Below are 18236 nucleotides of genomic sequence, written 5' to 3'. Positions count from 1 at the left end.
CCATGGAATATTATGCAGCCTTAAAGAAAGATGGAGACTTTACCTCTTTCATGTTTACATGGATGGAGCTAGAAAATACTCTTCTTACCAAAGTATCTCAAAAGTGGAATAAAAAGTATCCAATGTACTCATCCCTGCTATGAAACTGATTTATAGCTTTCATGTGAAAAGCTATAACCCTATTAAAGCATAAGAATATGGGGAAAGGGGCAAGGGAGGGGAGGGGAGAGGAAAGGATGGGTGGAAAGAGGGTAATTGGTGGGACCACACCTATGGTGCATCTTAGAAGGGTACAGGTGAAACTTAATGCAGAATATAAATGTCTAAACATAATAACTAAGAAAATGCCATGAGGGAGAGGAGAGCAAGATGGTGGCCGAGTAACAGCTTCCTTGCATCTGGGCACCGTGAGTCTGGGGAGATAGGACTCCAGGCATCTGTGGCTGGTGGGATCTGCCTATTATCACCCATACGAGGATACAGAGAGTCAGAGAGAGACTTCTGGACCCCAAGAGGAGGACTAAAACAGTGGAAAACCGGCAAGTGGTCGCATGTGTTCAATGGGTCTAAACTCGCACGCAACTGTAAGTTCAGTAGCAGTGAGACTGCAAACCAGAAAGGCCTTACCTGTGAACTGTTTTGGTGTCTTTGGACTTGGCACTCAGTTGAGCTGCCTTGGGGAAAGCCTGAGCGGGAATGCGGAGAACTTTAGCCGTTGTCTAGGGCCCCAGTCTGAGCCGCTGAGCCAGACAGAGCTAATAGTGTTTGGCTGTGGGCCACAGGGAGCCACTGTGAGCGATCTGCCCTGGCAAGCTCCGCTCTCAGGGTCGCAGAGCTAGAATCGGGTGGGAACTGGTAACCCAGCACCGAGTAGCCTAAGGGTGGGGTCTGAGTTGCCTTGCAGCCCTAACCCTCAGGGGCAGTGAGACTGGTTTTGGCACACTGGGTAAGTGGATAGCCACTTCAGCAGTGATTCCAGCGACAAGCACTTTCCTGGGAAGGCTTCTGCTCAGCAAGTTTACAAGTTCAAAGTGCCTTTTAAGTGGGCTGAAAAGAGATTTAGGGTGTCTACCTGCTGGGGTTTGAGAAATCAGCAGCCTCCAGTCGTATCAGAACTGTGATTAACATCTCATACCCCAGAAGACCATGTGTTGCCCAGACAATATTCAACAACATATACATACTGCTTTGTTTTTGGTTGTGTTTTGGTTTTTTGTTGTTTTTGTTGTTTGTTTGTTTTGTATCTTTTTTGGTTGAGTTGTTTTTTTGTTTATTTTGATGTTGTTGATGTTTTGTTTTTTAATTTCAACCTTTTCCGTACAGATCTTCTTTCTTTCTCAATTTTTCTAGTTTAATTATAATTTCCCACTGCTGCCTTTTTTAATAACTAGAACTTCATTTTTGCTACTGTTTCTACCGCTATTATTTGCTTTTTCACCCAATTTTATACCATAAAATTTTCTGTTTGCTTGTTTTGGTTTGATTTATAGCATTTTTGTCTTTCCTCTCTACTTGGTGGAGGTGGGGTACTGTGTCTGATCAGGTTAGCAAAGAGCTGCTGACCTCAAGGGAACCACCCAACTGGGCACCCCCAGGTGGTTTTTTTTTAAGGTTGTGTCTAAGTACCCTACTGTACACCTATATTGCTCTGTCTCCCTATTTCTGTCCCTCTCTTCTTTTTGTCAATATTTCTTTTACCCATCCCCGCTCCTTTCTCTATTTTTTTTTTCTTTTCACTCGGTCCTCCTTTCTTTCATCCCTTTCTTGCTCTTCAGCCTTCTCACCCTTCTGGTCCTGTACCAAAAAGACTCATCTAACCCTTAGTCCACAGGCACGAGAACTTAAAGAGCAAGAGGAAGTGAAAGGAAAATTAGGGCAAGGAAACAGATAAAAGAAATCATTCATGAGAAAGAATCAGCAGAAAACTACAGGCAACATGAAGAACCAGTCCAGAACAACCCCGCCAAGGGACGACGAGGTAGCTACTGCAGAGGATTCCACCTATACAGAAATGTTAGGAATGACAGAAAGGGAATTTAGAATACACATGATGAAAACAATGAAAGAAATGATGGAAACAATGAAGGAAACTAGTAATAAAGTGGAAAATGACCAAAAGGAAATCCAAAAACAGAATAAAATAAGAGATGAACGATATGAAGAATATAAAAAGGATATAGCAGAGCTGAAAGAACTGAAACAGTCAATTAGGGAAATTAAAGATGCAATGGAAAGTATCAGCAACAGGTTAGACCATGCAGAAGAAAGAATTTCAGAGGTAGAAGACAAAGTTCTTGAGATAACTTAGATAGTAAAAGAGGCAGAAAAGAAGAGAGAGAAAGCAGAACATTCACTGTCAGAATTATGGGACTTCATGAAGCATTCCAACATACGAGTTATAGGTATTCCAGAAGGGGAAGAAGAATGCCCCAGAGGAATGGAAGCCATACTAGAGAATATTATAAAAGAAAATTTCCCAAATATCACCAAAGATTCTGACACACTGATTTTAGAAGGATATCAGACCCCAGGTCGCCTCAACTCTAACCGAGCTTCTCCAAGACACATTGTCATGAACCTGTCCAAAGTTAAGACAAAAGAAAAGATTCTGCAAGCTGCCAGGAGTAAGCGCCAGTTGACCTACAGGGGCAAATCCATCAGAGTGACCGCAGACGTCTCTAATGAAACTTTCCAAGCAAGAAGACAATGGTCATCTACCTTTAATCTACTTAAACAGAACAATTTTCAGCCCAGAATTCTGTACCCTGCTAAGCTAAGCTTCAAAAATTGACGGAGAAATCAAATCATTTACGGATATACAAACATTGAGGAAATTCGCCACAACAATACCAGCTCTATAGGAAAGACTTCAACCTATTCTTCACACTGACCACCACAATGGATCAGCAGCAAAGTAAGAACTCAGAAATTAAAGGACAGAATCTAACCTCCACACTGATGCAAAAGATAAAACTAAACAATGGACTCTCACAAAATAAGATGAATAGAATACTACCACACTTATCAATTATCTTAATAAATGTTAATGGCTTGAATTCCCCACTGAAGAGACATAGATTGGTTGACTGGATTAAAAAACACAAGCCATCCATTTGCTGTCTGCAAGAAACACTCCTGGGTCAAAAGACAAATTAAAGCTCCAAGTCAAGGGTTGGAAGACAATTTTTCAGGCAAACAGCATTCAGAAGAAAAGAGGAGTTGCAATCTTATTTTCAGATACATGTGGATTTAAAGCAACTAAAGTCAAAAAAGACAAAGATGGTCACTTTATATTGGTCAAGGGAAAACTACAACAAGAAGACATTTCAATTCTAAATATTTATGCACCCAATTTAAATGCTCCCAGATTCTTGAAACAGACCTTACTCAGTCTGAGCAATATGATATCTGATAATACCATAATAATAGGGGACTTTAATACTCCTCTTACAGAGCTGGACAGATCCTCTAAACAGAAATTAAACAAAGATATAAGAGATTTAAATGAGACCCTAGAACAACTATGCTTGATAGACGCATATAGAACACTCCATCCCAAAGATAAAGAATATACATTCTTCTCATCACCCCATGGAACATTCTCCAAAATTGATCGTATCCTGGGACACAAAACAAATATCAACAGAATAAAAAGAATTGAAATTTTACCTTGTATCTTCTCAGACCATAAGGCACTAAAGGTGGAACTCAACTCTAACAAAAACGCTACACCCCACACAAAGGCATGGAAATTAAATAATCTTCTGTTGAATAACAGATGGCTGCAGGAAGAAATAAAACAGGAAATCATTAACTTCCTTGAGCATAACAACAATGAAGACACAAGCTACCAAAACTTGTGGGACACTGCAAAAGCAATTTTGAGAGGAAAATTCATCGCTTTAGAAGCCTACATTAGAAAAACAGAAACAGAGCGCATCAACAATCTCACAAGCCATCTTACGGAATTGGAAAAAGGAGAACAATCGAAGCCTAAACTCAGTAGAAGAAAAGAAATATCCAAAATCAAATCAGAGATCAATGAAAGTGAAAACAAAAGAATCATTCAGAAAATTAATGAAACAAGGAGTTGGTTTTTTGAAAAAATAAATAAAATAGGTAAACCATTGGCCAGACAAACGAGAAATAGAAAAGTAAAATCTCTAGTAACCTCAATCAGAAATGATAAAGGGGAAATAACAACTGATCTCACAGAGATACAAGAGATCATCTCTGAATACTACCAGAAACTCTATGCCCAGAAATTTGACAATGTGAAAGAAATGGATCAATATTTGGAATCACACCCTCTCCCTAGACTCAGCCAGGAAGAAATAGAGCTCCTGAACAGACCACTTTCAAGCACTGAGATCAAAGAAACAATAAAAAATCTTCCAACCAAAAAGTGCCCTGGTCCAGATGGCTTCACTCCAGAAATCTATCAAACCTTCAAGGAAGAGCTTATTCCTGTACTGCAGAAGTTATTCCAAAAAATTGCGGAAGAAGGAATCTTCCCCAACACATTCTATGAAGCAAACATCACCCTGATACCAAAACCAGGAAAAGAAACCCAAACAAAAAGGAGAATTTCAGACCAGTCTCACTCATGAATATAGATGCAAAAATTCTCAACAAAATCCTAGCCAATAGATTACAGCTTATCATCAAAAAAGTCATTCATCATGATCAAGTAGGCTTCATCCCAAGGATGCAAGGCTGGTTTAACATATGCAAGTCCATAAACATTATCCACCATATTAACACAGGCAAAAATAAAGATCACGTGATCCTCTCAATAGATGCAGAAAAAGCATTTGATAAAATCCAGCATCCTTTTCTAATTAGAACTCTGAAGAGTATAGGCATAGGTGGCACATTTCTAAAACTGATTGAAGCTATCTATTACAAACCCACAGCTAGTATTTTACTGAATGGAGTAAAACTGAAAGCTTTTCCTCTTAGAACTGGAACCAGACAAGGTTGTCCTCTGTCACCTTTACTATTCAACATGGTGCAGGAAGTTCTAGCCAATACAATTAGGCAAGACAAGGAAATAAAGGGAACCCAATGGGAGCAGAGGAGGTCAAACTCTCCCTCTTTGCTGACGACATGATCTTATACTTAGAGAACCCCAAAGACTCAACCACAAGACTCCTAGAAGTCATCAAAAAATACAGTAATGTTTCAGGATATAAAATCAATGTCCACAAGTCAGTAGCCTTTGTATACACCAATAACAGTCAAGATGAGAAGCTAATTAAGGACACAACTCCCTTCACCATAGTCTCAAAGAATATGAAATACCTAGGAATATACCTAATGAAGGAGGTGAAGGACCTCTATAAAGAAAATTATGAAATCCTCAGAAAGGAAATAGCAGAGGATATTAACAAATGGAAGAACATACCATGCTCATGGATGAGAAGAATCAACATTGTTAAAATGTCTATACTTCCCAAAGCAATCTACCTATTCAATGCCATTCCTATCAAAATACCAACATTGTACTTTCGAGATTTGGAGAAAATGATTCTGTGTTTTGTATGGAACCGGAAAAAAACCCCTGTATTTGGCAGTTCTTAGTAATAAAAATAACGCTGGGGGCATCAGCATACCAGATTTTAGTCTGTACTACAAAGCCATAGTGGTCAAGACAGCATGGTACTGGCACAAAAACAGAGACATAGACACTTGGAATCGAATTGAAAACCAAGAAATGAAACTAACATCTTACAACCACCTAATCTTCGATAAACCAAACAAGAACATACCTTGGGGGAAAGACTCCCTATTCAATAAATGGTGTTGGGAGAACTGGATGTCTACATGTAAAAGACTGAAACTGGACCCACACCTTTCCCCACTCACAAAAACTGATTCAAAATGGATAAAGGACTTAAATTTAAGGCATGAAACAATAAAAATCCTCAAAGAAAGCATAGGAAAAACACTGGAAGATATTGGCCTGGGGAAAGACTTCATGAAGAAGACTGTCATGGCAATTGCAACAACAACAAAAATAAACAAATGGGACTTCATTAAACTGAAAAGCTTCTGTACAGCTAAGGAGACAATAACCAAAGCAAAGAGACAACCTACACAATGGGAAAGGATATTTGCATATTGTCAGTCAGACAAAAGCTTGATAACTAGGATCTATAGAGAACTCAAATTAATCCACATGAAAAAAGCCAACAATCCCATATATCAATGGGCAAGAGACATGAATAGAACCTTCTCTAAAGATGACAGACAAATGGCTAACAAACACATGAAAAAATGTTCATCATCTCTATATATTAGAGAAATGCAAATCAAAACATCCCTGAGATATCATCTAACCCCAGAGAGAATGGCCCACATCACAAAATCTCAAAACTGCAGATGCTGGCGTGGATGTGGAGAGAAGGGAACACTTTTACACTGCTGGTGGGACTGCAAACTAGTACAACCTTTCTGGAAGGAAGTATGGAGAAACCTCAAAGCACTCAACCTAGAGCTCCCATTCGATCCTGCAATCCCATTACTGGGCATCTACCCAGAAGGAAAAAAATCATTTTATCATAAGGACACTTGTACTAGACTGTTTATTGCAGCTCAATGTATAATCGCCAAAATGTGCCTAAATGCCCACCAACCCAGGAATGGATTAACAAACTGTGGTATATGTATACCATGGAATACTATTCAGCTATTAAAAAAAATGGAGACTACATCCTTCGTATTAACCTGAATGGACGTGGAAGACATTATTCTTAGTAAAGCATCACAAGAATGGAGAAGCATGAATCCTATGTACTCAATTTTGATATGAGGACAATTAATGACAATTAAGGTTATGGGGGGGAGGAAAAGCAGAAAGAGGGAAGGAGGGAGGGGGGTGGGGCCTTGGTGTGTGTCACACTTTATGGGGGCAAGACATGATTGCAAGAGGGACTTTGCCTAACAATTGCAGTCAATGTAACCTGGCTTATTGTACCCTCAATGAATCCCCAACAATAAAAAAAAAAAGAAAAGAAAATGCCATGAATGCTATGTTAACCAGTTTGATGAAAATATTTCAAATTGTATATAAAACCAGCACATTGTGCCCCATGATTGCATTAATGTACACAGCTATGATTTAACAATAAAAAAAATGAAAAAAAAAGCATATAATACAGACAAAAATCCAAGTTTAGCTGGAATTTTCCATTTAAGTGGTTTGAAAGAGAAGAAAATAAACAGAAAGATAAATTATAAAGAAGATGGTTAAAAGTGCTATTCCATATCATGGATAAAATAAAGCGGTATGGTAGGATGAAGATAATTTGGGAGGAGAGGCTGCAGTGTGGTGAGTGTACTGGTCAGGGAAGGCCTCGTTTGACATGTAAACAAATCATAGGTAGTAAGGCATGGAGGTGGCTGGGGAAGGAACGTTCAGAAAGAAGCAAAAGCAACTGTAAAGATGCTGAGGAAGAAGGGTCTCAGAAAGGTTTAAAAAAAAAAAAAGCAAGTGGAACAGCGAGGCAAAGATAGGGCAAGTAAAAGATTGTGCAATGAGAAACTGCATCAGAGAGGTGCCAGGGACAAATTCTGTGGGGATGTTCAGGTTACTCAATAACTTGGCTATACTTCTGAGAGAGATGGAAAGGCATGGAAAGTACACCTGTTTTAGGGATAGAATCTGGCTTACATTTTGAAAGGATCACCCAAGTGGCCACATTGAGTATCAGCTGTGGAGGTGAAGGCCAAAAGCACACAGACACTTGTAATCTAGGGGAGAGATGGCTTGGCCAGAATCAGGGTGACTAGGACAGAGATGAGTGAGTCAGGACACAAGTATATTTTGAAAGTGAAATAGAAAGGATGTGTAATTATTTTTTTTCTTAACCTTTTTTAATTAAATCATAACTGTGTACATTAATGCATTTATGGGTATAATGTGCTGATTTTATATACAATTTGGAAGGCTTAATCAAACTGGTTACCACAACCTTCACTTAATTATTGTGTTAAGACATTTATACTCTATCCTTAATAGTTTTGACATGTACCCTTGCAATATGCACCATAGGTGAGGTCCAAGCAATTGGCCTTCCTCCACCCGGCCTCTCTCCTCCCCTCCCCGACCCTCCTCTTCCCGAAGCCCAAGTGCCCATCGATCCATGAATGGATTAATAAACTGTGGTATATGTACACTATACAATATTGTGCAGCCTTAAAAAAGATGGAGACTTTAACTCTTTTATGTTTACATGGATGGAGCTGGAACACATTGTTCTTAGTAAAGTATCTCAAAATGGAAGAAAAAGTATCCAATGTACTCAATACTGTTATGAAACCAATATATAATCACCCACACTTTCAACGAAGGATATGTAATTAAATGGAAGATGGATGAGAAAAAGAAGGGAGAAAAGAAATATAAGTGAACAAACAAAGGCAAAATTACTCCCTCTTTGCAAGTAGGGAAAACTTATGATGGGCTAGGCCAGAGACTCTTCTTTTTTTACTTGCACTTAAATATAAGTGATAAGTTGGTATAATAAAGGAATTTGGTGACATTCTGCACTCAAGGATATTGAATTACTACTTTCATAAGATTTCCATAGCCATGATAGCTACAAAAGGAAAATCTAGTATTATCTTCCCAAGCATATTTAAGACACATAGTAAAACATATGATTTTGATTTATAATAACACCATAGTACTGAATTATTTCCTGTGAGCCTTTGATAAATCTGTTTTCCCAAGGCTGTTCCTCAAGTCATAGACATTGATTATTAGATACCTGTTTAACTATAAAATTCTAATCGATAGGACGATGTGGTAAAAACATAACAGTGCCCTAATTAGTCACAGCGTCAATACTATATCCAGATTTAGGTCATAAAGGGGGAATAGACCTTCAATGGTAACATCTTTCAATAAAGCTGTAATTTGGATACTCGATTTGTTTCAAAGGCATTCTGTTGGCCAAGTTGCCCGCTAGCCATCTCTGCACCAATTATGAGATCAGTGCGTGCAATCAGCAGCTCCACATGAGACACTCTGGGTGTCACACTCTAATTTCCTCGTATTTCCTCCAACTCTTTTTATATATCTAAAATTGGCCAGAGATATCCTCTTGCATATTATTGCTCCATTCACTCTATGCAGAACTTCCTTAGAGCAATTCCAAAAATATCCTGTCCTTCAAGACATTTCCCTAAACTTTTTGGCAAAGTAATTTCTATCTGAACACCTACTTGCTTACAGTTTCTATTATACCTTTTCTTTTATGACATTGTTTCCATAAACACTAGTCCAAAATTCACTCATTGTTCTTCCTGACCACTAAATTCATTTTAACATAATGTGCTTAAATGTATTCAATTTTAAGAATAGTTATCTCAGACATAAAAGTCTTAGAAATAAACTATTATTTTACAGAGTGACTCTAAGGAAGACAGCTCTGTTTAAAATGTTGGATGTGTACATGTATGTGTGTGTAGTCTTGTAAGGAGCTTTTAAATTCTCTCATCTTTCCTTTCCTTTCTCCTGACCTTCCATTTTCAATATCCTTTGCCTCTCACTGAATTGTGAATGTGCCCTTTCCCTACGTCTGAAAATCTTTCAACCTTCACCATTCATTCTAAGAATCAGCAATATGTTACGTTTTTATAGAACCTTTCTTCCCGGGAACAGAGAATGTTTCATATATATTACCACATTCATCCTTAAAATTTCTCTCACAACACCCATAGCCCTGGCTAAACTATGCCTCAGTTGAAACCTCAATCTGTATCTTTAGTTCTTCCTTCCTTGAATGCCTTTCCTATAAACTCCGTAAATCACATTTTCAGAATCCAGCATCTGTAGAAGATATGCATAATTCTATCACTCCAGTGACCTTTCTTTCTAACCCTGCGCTCAGAATTCACCATCTCTTTTTCAGAACTGTGCCACAGTGTCCCTCGTAGGCATTAGATTACTAAGGTCTTGCCACTTCTGTCTCATCCTTTTTTCCTTCACGATAGTGAAATAATCTGACTTGATAACAGGCAGTGATTATTTTTTTCCAACTACAAAACTTACCTTTATTGTAAATTACATTCCTGTTCTTTTAAACTTATTTTCTCTTTGCACTAATAACTAAAAAGCATTGTAAATTGTGTCTGATTTTTTTGTTTGTTCCAAATGTTTTTAAATACTCTTGCCTTAACAGGAACAGCACGTGTTAATGTTTACCATGTAGCAATCACTTTGATAAATGCTTAGGTAGATTACCCCATTTAGTCCTTAACGATACGCATAAGAGCTCAGTCCTATTTTCTAGACATGAAAGGTAAAAAAATGAAGATTTTTAAAGGTTAAATACCTTGTTCAAGGATATACACAGTAAGTACTTGAGTATAGACTTGGACTGAAGTAGCTAAAGCACATTCCTGTTTACCTCTCTACATTTTCTCTAAATACTTATCTGAAAGTTAAAAAATAAACTACAATATTACTTTTTCTCAGAATTTCCTAACTGTCTATAAAAAGCAACATATTTGAGGACTGAGTGCCAGGTTCAAAAAGTTAGTCTAAAATCTGACTATATATTTAGACAAAATTATCACTACTCAAATGTAAATGTCTTTTCAGACTTAAAATTATGTATTTATCGCTAATCAAAATTAAATTATTCATTACCTCTAACATGTATTTTAAAATGAAATTAAAAGTATTACAGAGAACTTAAAAGAATTGTTACTATATGGAGGATTTGTTTTCTATTTTTTTTTTCCTGAGCCACCCAGTCCCCCATTTTCTATTATTTTACTTAATGGCATGGCTGACTTATACAGTCCTGTGTCACTTACCAGTGGGGATATGTTCCGAGACACATATCATTAAGCAATTTCATCATTTGACATCATAGAGTGTCCTTACACAAACCTAGGTGGCATCGCCCAGACTATAGCCATTGCCTTGTACTCCTTGGCTGCAAACCTGTATAGCGTATTACCTTAGGTAACTGTAACACAATGGTGAAATATTTGTGTAAATCTAAACATATAAAAAGTACAGTAAAATATGGTATATTAATCTCAAGGGATCAGCGTCATACATGTAGTTCACGGTTGACCTACATGTCATTATGTGGCACATAACTATATTATTTAAAGGTAGTCTGTTACATATGACCTACTTTATTCTGTGCTATCAGCTTTCCCTTGACTTCTTAATTCTAGTCATTAATCAGAATTTCCATATAAACTAGTTTCTCTTCATAACATCCATTTCTATTCAGTCACTCTAGGGACGTAAGTGTGCAGACATGGAGACAAAAATTAAAATGAATAACCTACCTTTAGAGATTGTTTGATACAGCTAACAATTGTGCTTTATAAATGGATTATATTTCAAATGCTCTACACACAACATATATGTAGCAGAGTAAAGTAAAATAATACTAAATGAACTACTAAGTAGAGGAATATGAATATATTGCTCCAAACCGGGTAATGATTAAATCATATTACTTTATTTGAGAATTTGTAAGATAGTAAAGAGTTAGCTATTTGAACTAAAGCCCAAAATGTCAAGAGTTAAAATGTGACAAACTTATCCATTCAGCACTTTGATGCATCAGTGTTACATCGCAGAAAATAAAACTATGTTAAGTTAATCATACATGTATCTGGACCCTCAAATAGGATGGGCATTGAAAATGATCTCCTTCCAACAGCTGACGTTCCACTGATACAATGAATATGCAAATGATCTGGGCAGATGAAGTAGTTGTTTCTCTCTCTTTGACCGCTTAGTATTATCTCTTTAATTATAAGCTCATTCCTTTAAAAAAAAAAATAGTTTGACAATTTCTCTTCAAGATCTACTTAACAAAGATGTTCTGTATGAATTAAAAATTATTTCCCAATTAATGGAAAGAATACAATAATAGTACATAGCTTTTAAGCATTTCAAGTGTCCTCCAGATAAGCTTTGAATCATAAGCCATGCACATGTAAAGTAAAAGACAAATTTTCTATGCAAAAATTTATACCATATGAAAGTCATGCAAATACTACCCTCAAAAAAGAAAAAAAAAAAAAGGCTCATCTTTTTTCCCCAAATAGAGCACTTTCATCAGAGTACAATTGCAAAGTAAACATTTACATATTTTTGTCTGAAAAATTATTTACCTGTCACATGGTAAGTGACTTCACAGTGGGAAGATCTCAGGACGCTGACACATGTAGATACTAGATCATTGATAAAAAGAGACTAAGATAGTCAGGGTGTCGTTGAATTTGATCTTTTATACTTGATAGAAATATCACTAAATTCTTTCAAATTAAAATTCATCTAAATATCTTGAGTATGGAATGGATTAAATGGTATTCAGATATGAAACTTGAACTCAAAAATATGTAGTTATATAAAAACACTGTAGAAGAGAAATGAGTATGACAGGGAGTATGTTCATATAGACAAGTTACCACCTGGAAAAAAATTCATCTAAGAGAAGCACAGATTCTCTCACCATCCTGTCAACAAGGAAGGAATCAAGAGACCAAGAAGTGTGAGTATAAAGAGATTTGAAGTTATATAAATGAACTCATTACAAAGATCAAAGTGATGACATTTCAGATTTTTAAAAAGTGCCAAATATTAGCTTCTATTCATCAAACTCAGCAAGTTGAAAATCATAAAAAGAAAAACTTTTACTGGGTATTCATTTGGTAATATTTACACAAAATAATATATTGTCACGGATTGTCAGAGAACTGACATTCTGCCAAGTAGTCTGATTCAGTTTTGTAAAAAGAAAAAAGATGAACAAAGGATATCAGACTCCACAGGAGGGAAAAAAAAAAAAAAAGACAAGATATACTATTATGGAATCCATAGAATTTTAGAGCTAGGAAGAATGTAAAAAAATATTTCATCCTTTTCCTATATCTTTGTAGAAAAGCAACTAGAACAGTCATAAGAACACCTTACTCAAAACACACAGTTAGTAGGTGGTCAATTACCATACCCAAAAGTAATGAACTATATACATAAAGAAATTTTGAGAAAGCACACAAAAGCACATTTAATAAAAAATTACTCTTTTTATATATATATACTTGTATATAGTACAAATGACTTAAGCAGAACTTGAAAGAATAGAAGTACTACTTCTACAATGTTGAAACTTTTACAGGTATATTTAATTTTGTACTTTTACTATTCTTCGAATTTTGTTTTACAAATAATTGTTAAAATGCATCTTTATACCACCCTGATATCATTAACTATAAGTCCTATAGAATATTAAGCAATTTAGAAATGGTTTATATATTTTTAATTTGCAACTTAGTGAGATTTTGGTGGTCAGCATGTTCATTCCCTACTCAGGATGAAGTGCTATTATCTTATAAGTGTGTGTATATATATATATATAATATGTATGAATAAAATTACATATTCTGGTTTGTACCATGCCATAAAACTTATGACATCAAATGTTGATAATTCCCTTTCTAATATTTATTTTAGTTTAAAATATCAATAAATATTAATATTTCCATCATATAGTTGCCTTTTTAAGAAACCAATACTTTGTAATTTTTATACAATGTCAAATGATTGCATTATCTAACAAACCTAGTGATTAAACTTAGAAATGTCAAGTATGCCCGTGGGTTTGGAAAGGGGACATTACAATTTTCCATTTGATTTGAAAGTAAGTCAAGCAGCCAGAGCATTCTCAGAGTAGCACCATTAATTACTTCTGCTAATTGCCTCTGAGCAACCGGGAAGGAGCAAAGCAGTCTCTTCTGCCATGATTTGGATGGCACCACAGGATCTCAACCCACCAGCCTGCCTCTAACTTTCACAGGATCTCACCTCACCAGACTGCTTCTAACTTCCCCTTCTTTAAGGCTACACTCTGATGCTCCTAGAACAGCAAAATCTGTCAGAACTCCTACACCAATCTCAACTCTCTGTTCTGGCCTTTCTGCAAGGTGCTCCTCTACCCAGATTTATCTCCTAGCAGAAAAACAGGGAATATGGTGTATCTAAAGGAGATGCTCCTAAGTCAAACATCGTTTACTTCCCAATTTTGGCTTAGTCTGTTTTTATTGATGAGTTTTATTCTTCAGAAGCCATTCTAATACCTAAACTGCAGTAGATTGATCATCATACTTATCACTGCTCAAACTTAGAAGAGAAATTATCTATTGAAAAAATCAAAACATGTTTATTCAACAATTTTTTTAAAAAAGTAACCCTTCCAAAAACTATTGGAATAACAATAATAATAATCCTATGTCATAATCACCAGAACGACCTGCTGGACATTTTTACTGGAAGATAAATGAATGACAGAAATAATTCCATATAGCCATGATGTTTATCTGTAAACCAATAAATAAAAAGAAGGACAAAGTTCAAATTACTTTAAGAGTTACCTAAGCTTTTAGCATTAGAACTTCTTCTAACTTTGTTATCCATTTACTTTCAAAATGTTTGTTTTCTAGGAAAATCAATTCTTCAATTCATATATAATATATAAAACATACATTTTTATACTTTTGGTGCCATAGATTACTCAAAAATAAGCAAGCAAACAAGCATACGGAAATTGGTATTTGGGAAGAATTTTACATGCCCTTTGCTGAGGCTAACTAGGCATATAATTTTCCAACACAAGATAAATGTCTGAATAATCATGCCAGGCAACCTTCCTTTTTATTTTTTCAAAACAATACATTCATTAAAATGAAACATTGTGGTTTTGTAAGAAAAAGATGAGTTTTGAGGGAAGATCAATATTAAGGAAACTTCTGATTCTGCCAGTTAAGTTATGATTATTTAAGTTACTTTTCTGATTTGTTAAAAAGAAGCTATTTTAGCTACTTGATAGGTCACCGAGTGGATAAAGTTAATTATCAAACATAAAACTTCTGCTACAATGGGTGATACACAGTAGATGTTTAATAAGAGATAATTCCCTTTCCTCCATGTCCCTTATGATAAGACTAATAGAGTTTTGATTCCTGTATCAGCCACTGAATTATTCTGTTTAAACAATATACTAAGGTCAAAGTTGAGTCTAGTATGGTTCTGAATAAACCATTTGAAATACAATATAGAAGAGCAGTTGACTTCTCTGTTGCCTACTCCTTCAGAGTAACATACCGAAAGACTTAAGAATGCTGGTGGAATCTGGTAGTAGACAGCCAGGGTTCTAGGATTACTCAATTATTTATGCTTCAGTGTCCCTAACTAAAAATGGTGATAAAGGGAAGCTAATGAAGGACATTCCACTGAGTCATACCTTTGGTTGCAGAAGGTGAAAACATTTGGGTTAAGGGAAAATATGATGGATCCACACCATGAAATCTATCCCAGTAATTAGAACCAAAGAACACATAGCACCAGGAACGGGTCTTTTAAAAGACACAAGGCTGGACAGCGCCTGTGGCTCAGTCGGTGGGGCGCCAGCCCCATATGCCGAGGGTGGCGGGTTCAAACTCAGCCACGGCCAAACTGCAACCAAAAAATAGCCGGGCGCTGTGGCAGGCACCTGTAGTCCCACCTGCTCGGGAGGCTGAGGCAAGAGAATCGCTTAAGCCCAGGAGTTGGAGGTTGCTGTGAGCTGTGTGAAGCCATGGCACTCTACAGAGGGCCATAAAGTGAGACTCTGTCTCTACAAAAAAAAAAAAAAAAAAAAAAAAAGAACAAGGCTGGGTGAAGGACATTAAGAAGTAGAATAGAATATATAACACAATGACATTTATTTGAATTAAAATATAATGCACACACAATAGCAACACATATTTTGCAAGAAGATATGCACACAAGAGATCCCACATTACAAATGTTGGACGGGAGGTTGAGAATCAGAGGAACCCGTATTGCAGAAACTCAATAAACGCTAATTCTCCAGCACAGATGATGTAAAATGTAAAGGAAAATATGTGTGTGCGAGTGTGTGGTAATAAGTTCTCTATGCCTTTCTCATAAGAAAACACACAGTCCAAAGCAGGGCTACTAATAATGAGCTAAAACCTCATTTGAACATGATTTTGTGATTGTCTATGTCATTAATTTAATCTCCTATAGCTGCATCAGCAGTTTCGGGAAAAAAAAATAAGAATAAGAAATAACATAAAAGGAAACAAAGCAAATTTAGAATTAAGTACTAACATTAAAAATGTTGAAAAATTCTTTTTCAGCTTGGCTGACTTTAAATTAATCATTTGTATGCTTTTAAGTCTGGCCAACAAAAAATTCTAAAGGCTAATTATAATACGAAGGGATTTACAAAAATTGGAATCCCTAAGTCATTTATAAATCTTGCAATTAGTGTATTTTCAAAGGAGAGACTGTACTGCAGGTAATACGATCATGGTTTTCTGTCTTTAATTACTCTAATTGAATATCTGTTTTAAAACTGAAGTCTCAGCTTAATGAAGAAACATCCTAATATTTAAATTCTAAGGCTAAGGCTCCTTATCTTTAAAACATATATACATGAAAATTCAGTAATGAAATTAAGTCAACATTCATAACAAAATTATTTCATTCTTTTAGATTTAGATTTCTATTCAACCCCATTTTTCTACAAAGCACCTCTTCAGAAGATGAAAGAACAATACACCTTGATTTTGCAAAAGTAATAAACTCCCTAAAACTGTCCATCAAATAATGAAACTACCAATTTAATTACTTTTCACATTCTCAAGAATATAAAATGATCTAATTTATAATTAATGTTATGACAAGTGCCTAATAAACTCAAAATGATTTGACACAAAGGCTGAATTTTCACTGGAACTAGTGGAAAGTGTTATGACTTGAGGATTTTCTAAACCCCAGGTACATTGATGAAATCTAACTCTAATATAAAATCATCCTGACCCTGGCTGTTGTCTAATTATAACGTTAGGGACTAAACACTACAAAAATAAATAAGCAAAAAAATAAGTTATCAACACTTATAAAAGGAGCAATTTTTAAATGATTTTATTTTTATGCACTTTTTATTTTTATACAAATTATTTTAATATTCATCTACGTGTATAAGGATAAGTTAAAAGACGTATATACGCACAATTAGTAGAAATCAAATAATTTTCTTATGAATCCTAGATACTCAACTCTTTGATATAATAACAAGCACCCTGATCTTAAGATAATATGCTTTTTGAATACTGTTTTTATTTTCAATACTCGAATAAATCCTTCATTTAAAGTAGCTTCTTTTATTAGAATGGAAAATTTGACTAGAAAAAAACAGCCAAAAACACATACCCCCATAAATTCCCCCTACTATATACACACAGAGGGTATATATAGCAAATAAATCTTCCGTAAATCTCATTTTAAAAAAGGAACTTAATGCATGTTTTGCTTATGATGTCCTTGTAACCACACAATATGTTCCCAGGAAATTAAAAATGAATCAGCTAATCCAATATCCTGCCCCTTGCAGGGAACTACAGCTGATACTTTCAGGGAAGTTGACAAATACACAGTCTTTTTTTCCGCAGGTTCCTGTGTACCTGAAATATTTGCTGATTTTACCTGAGATGATTCATTTGAATATAAAAACCTGAAATTTAAATTCCTGAAGTTGATTATGCATTTTTTTTATTTTATTTTTTATTAAATCATAGCTGTGTACATTAATGTGATCATGGGGCACCATACACTGGTTTCATAGACCGTTTGACACATTTTCATCACACTGGTTCATGATAGACTTTTCTTTTGCTGATAAGAAATATATAGTCTAAGAAAATGATTATACATTTCTTATCAGCAAAAGCCTATCATGACAAAGAAGTAATCAAACTAATTGCTCCAAACCTCAGAACGTCTTTTCCTATTTCCAGACTAATACGCCACACAAAGCGTTTCATAGGAAGGACTTTGTAAACTCACAATTCTAGTCAATGGCACATATGCTTTCAATTTTTTTTTCTCCAATTATTTCCTATTCTGAGGTTGGACCCATGACTCAGTCATTTTCTATGTAATCAGGAAACATTATTTTCAAACATACTTATAACTGAAATGTTTGTTTTTAATGACCCATTCTGTGTTCTAATTTCCCTCACATTTTGCATCTCCTGATCAAGTCTCCTCAGGGTCTGACCGAGTTTCACAAGGTCTCCCCCCAATGCCAGATCCCTCCAGCCTAGGATCCTACCCTCAAACCTCACTAAGAAGTCTCTCCACACTTCCTTACCTATTGTCCTATTTGTTCATCCTTCTAAAAGGA

This window comes from Nycticebus coucang, chromosome 10 (assembly GCF_027406575.1).
Source record: "Nycticebus coucang isolate mNycCou1 chromosome 10, mNycCou1.pri, whole genome shotgun sequence".
Lineage (NCBI taxonomy): Eukaryota > Metazoa > Chordata > Mammalia > Primates > Lorisidae > Nycticebus > Nycticebus coucang.
Note: the sequence above shows the minus strand (reverse complement) of the source record.